The sequence below is a fragment of the Lepisosteus platostomus genome, unplaced genomic scaffold (assembly GCF_059453375.1).
Source record: "Lepisosteus platostomus isolate fLepPlt1 unplaced genomic scaffold, fLepPlt1.hap1 Scaffold_95_H1, whole genome shotgun sequence".
NCBI classification, from domain to species: Eukaryota; Metazoa; Chordata; class Actinopteri; order Semionotiformes; family Lepisosteidae; genus Lepisosteus; species Lepisosteus platostomus.
Window position 1 is genome coordinate 51,631 of NW_028291707.1, and position 6,635 is coordinate 58,265.

At 42.5% G+C, this 6,635-nt stretch overlaps 1 non-coding gene across 1 annotated transcript; it reads right to left on the minus strand.

The window, feature by feature from the left end:
- Window positions 1–6,562: 6,562 nt before the first annotated feature.
- On the minus strand, window positions 6,563–6,635 carry trnar-ccu (transfer RNA arginine (anticodon CCU)). Its single transcript has one exon. It is a non-coding gene; the product is annotated as a tRNA-Arg (tRNA).

Below are 6,635 nucleotides of genomic sequence, written 5' to 3' on the forward strand. Positions count from 1 at the left end.
AGTCCTCTAAAGTTATCCGTATAATAGACCTCTAAAGTTATCCGGAACTCCAACCATATATGTATTATAGTCCTCTAAATTTATCCGTATAATAGAACTCCAACCATTTATGTATAATGAACGTCTAAACATAGACGTATAATTGACGTATAACTTTAGACGTATATTAGAATTTCATTCTAGACGAATTGTAGACCACATTTAGACGTCTAAGGTATACGTTTAATAGACGTATATTATACGTCTTTTGCCCACTGGGAAGAGACAGACAAGAGAATATTTCTACCTTTCATGTGGACTACGTGTTGACTTACTGATCGGAATAATTGAAAAGTTCGGGTCATAGCCGATACAGTGCGTGCTAATTAGAACAACAGCAACGCTGAGCTCTCAGCACCGTACTTAGCCCAGGTGTTTTTCTAAAGCTGTCAGGTGCAGTTCATTTACAGTACGCCCCGTGTCTCAACGGTAGGACGGAGTCAAATACTGCCTCGACAGGCAACAGCATTATAATAAACCGCAGGACTTGAGGGCTGTTGTCTTTGAATGTTCCAAGGCATTCGTAAGAGCGTAGGTCAAGGGCCATTCGTGCATCTCCTGTAACTCGAGTAAAAATGCTATTCAAAGTGCAGTGACTGAAATCGTCATCCACATCTCTCCGTTGTTGATTTCTTTCTGTCTAAGAAAGTTCTATTTTCATGTCCGAACGGGGAGACTTTATCATTCCAACTTGAAGCCACCCTTAAGTACTCTGAGGTGTGTGTCTGCTTACACGTATGGCGTAAAAGGTTTCTTAAACGGAGAGCGAACTTGAAAAAAGTTGCCGCCGCCGCCGCCTCGCACTCCCTGTTCGATTGTAGCAAGAAGCCAACAGCTGGCGTATTCGCTGTAATCGTGGCCGAGTGGTTAAGGCAACAAACTTGAAATATGTTTGGGTCTCACTGCGCAAGCTCAAATCCTGCCGACTACGGTGTCCTTTGCATTTGCTCTCGTGCGTGCATGAAAAAGGACCAGCGCTGTTTTGTTTTCGCTGGGACCTTTAACACTCTAAATCGCCTAGACCCACTGCCTTGGAAATCGATTCTTCAGCACCCACGAGTGACGCTTTGCAGCTGGACGCAGATAACGATGCTTTTCTGCAACGAGCTTTCCAGCTGAATTTTCTCGGCAGCTCCATACTGAACCTGTTCTCCATTGCAACATAGCGGAGGCTCGTCACGTCTATAGCAAGGCTGTGTAGGACCGCATACGCCACAGTGACTTGTACACAGACCACATAAAAGGCAAGCAAAATACACGTTTAAAATTCCAAAGACTCACAAGGTCAGAGGAACAGCGATGACCTGAACAGATCTGTTACAGAAGTCTAGGTTGACCTTTTTAGAGCTGTAATTGCATTTTTGTTTAATAGAAGATCAAATCTACTCGCATGTACCAGCAACTTACAGTTTATTGATGTTAATTCTATTTAAGTAATAAGATTGCTAACGATGTTGGACTTTAGCCGGTGTTTTTTAGAACAAATTGCTTACTTTTCTGTAAGGAATACGCAGTACGTGCCTTTGTCAGTCATTGCTCACCATACCTGTAACTTTCTTATCTAACTCACTTCCTCAAATGGTGAAGGTCCACAAACATAAATGAAAAAAACCCTTGTTGTAGATGAGGTGCACAAAAAAGCAGCCCCTGATAGTGTATAACACATTTATACTATTGCAGAGACACATGTAACATATATATATATACTGTATATATATATGAAACAGAAATAGAAACAGAAACAGGAATCGCTTACTCACCTGGAGAATCTCTGTAGGAATATATAGCATTTATCAATGGAAATAAAAGCTGCTTTAATACAGTGCATGTTCAAACTCAAACACTCAGCTGCTGTTCTTGTTTGTTTTGGGACAAATTGCAACTGAGCATCGCATGAGCCGTTACGTACCCTTATCTGTTAGGGAATTTCAAGGGAGGAGTTAGGTCAGAATGGGTAGGCTGCAAAACAACAAGTAAAGATTTATTCCAAGATGAAACGTTGTGGCGGTTTTCTTATCTTTTCAGCATGGACTAAACTTTTACGTGTTCCTTATATGCTATATATGTATATATTAGCACCAATGTCGTTCTTAAAAACTAACATGAAATTGTCAGGGACATTCAGCTATATACAAAGACGAGACAGACAAAGTAATAATTCTGTATTAACGTGGCCTACATATTGACGCAATGATCAAACTAACTGACATGTTCTGATTCAGATCCCCTGCAGTTCATGCCAATTAGAACAATAGCAATGCTGAGTCCTCCCCACCCTACTGAGCACAAATTCAGCTGCTCTCCAGTTCTGTTCTGCGTGTTTTTTCATTGCAATTGAGCTCGGAGCTGGAGATGATCTCCATACAGTTCTGTGTTAACTAGCCCGCACTTGCGTGCTAATTTACGGGTTGTGGCAAATGCTTTTCTATAGTTCATATACATGACGGCAACCTGTTACCGAGGAACCTGAGAGGTTTAAAAGCCTCACGAGCCAGGCAGGACTCAGACCTACAATCTTCTGATCCAAAGTCAGGCGCGTTATGCATTACGCCACTGGCCCATAGAACATGCGCTTGCACTCCACCACAGAGAGCTCTACACTGCTACTAGTAGTACACTTCCCCATCTAAATTTTCACAGCAAGAAACTTGTGTTTCCTTCTATTTTTATCAGGTTTAAAATATCATCTCCTTAAAACAGAAAAAGTGTTGTGTCGTGCTGAAATTCCGATTGATTTTGAATTTCTTCTCTTTTCAGCATGGAGTAAACCTTTGCTTTATCCTTTGCAGCCTAAGCATGCTGACGCAGCTACCTTTCTCTTAACGCGCCTCAATCATTATGCACCAAAACGATCAGCAGAATAAGTCGCCTTTGTGGTGATGTCACTCCTCTGCTTCACAAATGTCCTTAGTGACGGGCCATTTCTTTCTGCCATTTTTCCGGAGCGGTTATTGATTACTCCATCATTTCCCTCTTACTTTCCATCACTAGATTGAAAAAAAAAACAGAAACAGGCTGACAGGACGACAATCAAATTGCAAAAACTCATCAAAGCACTCGATAGAGTATTTGAATCCACAAGTAGCTACGAGCAACTTTGTCCTGGCTTGCATGAAAGTCGGAAAATGTCAAAAAGAAAAAGATGGTGGCTTTTTCATATTCGTTCTTTTATTTTTAGTTCGTTGCTTCTTCTGTCCATTGTCCTCCTGCCTGGCTCTTGACCTGTTTGAACGCACACAGTAGACTTTCATGCAGGGGATTTGTCCTGAGCCTCTGTGAAAGACCCACCCACCCCCATAAATAACTGCTCTAGAAACACATGAATGCAAAACTAAACCACAGCTTAAAGAGGAGCTTGTCATGACCGCCAGGCAGTTAAGACCAACTCTTAAGCGATCTAATCAGCACCAGCAGTGGGTGATTATTAACAAACGCCGCCGCACGAGTTAACCCACCTGCACACACTCCACCGTGCGGTACACAGTGCTATTTTTACCATCTTTACCTGCTTCCCGCTGGTATTGAGTCTACTCCTTGAGAGCTCTACCTGGCGTTTTTTCCATTACCTCGTTTATTCTGGATATTGGACTCCCCTTCTGCCTTTTCGACTTTAGACCTCGCCTCTCACCTCGGACTGTTTGCCACCAGTGTTCTCCCTGGATTACGACTTACCTTACGCCTCTTGACCACGAAACAAAGCAAAGCAGAGCAAAACAAAACGAACAAACGAAAACCCTCACGTCCCGCACTTGCATATAACGCCGTTACGTGCCCAAGCGGTATTGTACGTCATCCTAGCACTGCACCCCGGGGCGTATGGTATATGGGAACGAGCACATGCCACGAATCGTCTCGAATCACTCCCTACAGCTGTAAGGCACCTTGAAGCGTGCGCCCCCAACATACTTCTTTGCGCATCTGTGAAAGGTAAACTCTTGAGCAAACTCTGAACCAGCTCTAAGGAAACTAATCCGATTAGACGTTACTTTGACTCATCCTTTAAGGGACCCTTGTTAATTGGAGAATCCAATGATTTCGAATGAATTCTGTATGCGTTAAAAGACAGCTATACACAGAAAACATGCAGGACACTTCTCATGATGTTTCCCGAGCCGAAACACAGTGCATTTTTCCAAGCCATCTGACAAAGCCCGCCCACTGAAAACTGCAGCAGATCGTGTAAAGACGTTCAACTTTGTAACTACTGCACGCACGCACAGGAAGCAGAATAAATTCCTCTTTTCAAACTGTCAAAGGTTTGCTTTGCGAACACTGCAGGACATCGCACAATCGCTTTTGAACGGGGACAAACGATTTCTTATGGGGCGCAGTAAGTACAGACGTTTAAAAAGCTCCACTCATGCCGACGATGCAGCATGAAGAAGCGCAACCTAACGTTTGCATTCCTAGCAAATTCCTTTTATTTTTTTATAAATAAAGACAGTCTTGTTTAACAAACAACACACACAACATTTTACATTGTCAATTCAGTTCAAATCAATGTATTTCTATATAGCGCCTTTCACAACAAGGGCTTCCCAAGGCACTTAACAATGCAAGTTGTTAAGAGCCTTGTGTCTAATATGCCGCCTAGGTAACGTGCTGTCTCTTTGAGGCAAATGTTTAAATCCTCTGAGTTAAGTGCTGAAGTTATAGTAGTCCTATCAGTATTGTTGCCTCCGATCAACAGATCCTCAGTTTTCTCAGAGTTGAGTAACAAAACGTTTTCACACATCCAAGTATTTCCTTCATTAATGCATTTAACTAAAGTGATAATAGAAGAGTTGTCGTTTGGTGTAAACAAAATGTTTATTTGAGTGTCATCAGCATATGAATGAAAGTTCATATTATTTTTTCGGATTATCCTACCTAGCAGCAGCATGTAGAGAGAGAGAGCAATATTGGTCCCGGCACTGATCCCTCTGGTACCCCAAATTGAACTGGTGACGTTGATGAAGCAGTACAATTATTAGATATTTGAACATAATGAAAACGATGAGTTAAATGTGAAGTAAACCACTTAAGGACGGTTCCAAATAAGCCAACCTCAAACTCAAGCCTGTGTAACAAAACAGAGAGGTCAACCGTGTCAAAGGCAGCTCTAAGATCTAGAAGCACAAGCACTGTTGCATTCCCCGCATCAGTAGCTAAGAGAATATCATTTACGACTCTTGTTAATGCAGTTTCAGAAAGCAGACTGAAATTTCTCAAGTATATTATTTGAATCCAGATACGATTGACGTTGGGCAACAACTATTCTCTCAAGACTTTTAGATTGAAATGGGACCTTTGAGAAAGGCCTGTAGTTGTTAAGAACTTGTGGATCCAAATTTGACTTCTTAAGGAGCGGTCTAACAACCGCTACCTTAAATTGATCAGGTACAACGCCTGATGCAAGAGATGCATTCATCATACTAATTATAGGTCCTGCCAGTCCTTCGAGGGAATCTTTGACTAGCTGAGTGGGGATGGGATCTAGCGAACAGGTGGTTGACTTTGTCTTACGTCTGTGTTCATGAGTCCACCATAAGAAGAAATCTGAACAGGAGTGGTGATCATGCGAGGTCACCATGGAGGAAACCACTGCTCTCCCCCCCAAAAAAACCACCACTGCCCCTTTCAAGTTTGTTAAAGACCACATGGATGTTCCACAGCAACTCCTGGAACAATGTTCTGTGGACAGACGTGACAAAAGTTGAACTTGTTGGTAAATGTGCACAGCGTTATGTTTGGAGATAACAAAACACTGCATACCAACTCCAAAACCTCATCCCACCTGGGAAGCATGGCGGAGGCTGTACAGCTTGCAATCATCGAGGGACCGATGAATTCCAAGATGTATCAGGAAATTCTACAGCAGAATGTCAGGGTGTCTGCCTGTGATCTAAAACTCGAAAGACGCTGGGTCATGCAGCATGACAAAAACAAAGGAGTACATCAACAACAGAGTGGCTGAAACAGAAGAAATTCCGTATTTTGGGATGGCCAAGTAAGAGTCCTGACCCCAATCCCATTGAAGTGCTGTGGCATGATCTGAAGCAGGCCGTTCAGCGCAAGACATCCCAAAAATATACATGAACTGAAACAGTTTTGCATAGAGGAATAGGCCAAAATACCTCCTAACCGCTGCTCAGGTCTGACCAGCCGCTACAGAAAGTGGGGGTTGAGGTTTTTGTCATAAAGGAGGTTCCACTAGCTCCTTAATATAAGGGTTCACGTACTTTTTCCATCAATGACCTTGATTGTTTAAACCATTTGGTCAATAAAGAAACAGCAATGTCAAATGTTGGGCGTGTGTTGTTTGTTAAATCAGACTCTCTTTATTAATTATTATGACTTAGATAAAGATAAGATCACATGTTAGGAGCCATTCATGCAGAAATCCACATCATTCCGAAGGGCTGTTTACAAAATTATTTCTCCCAACTGTATGTGAGAGAAAAGCAGAGACGCTCACTGAGTAAGGTGGGGTTGTAGCTTTGCAAATCACAAGGACATTTGTACACTCAAAATGGGACAGGAGCACCCCAGATGGGACTCGAACCCACAATCCCTGGCTTAGGAGGCCAGTGTCTTAGCCATTAGGCCACTGGGGC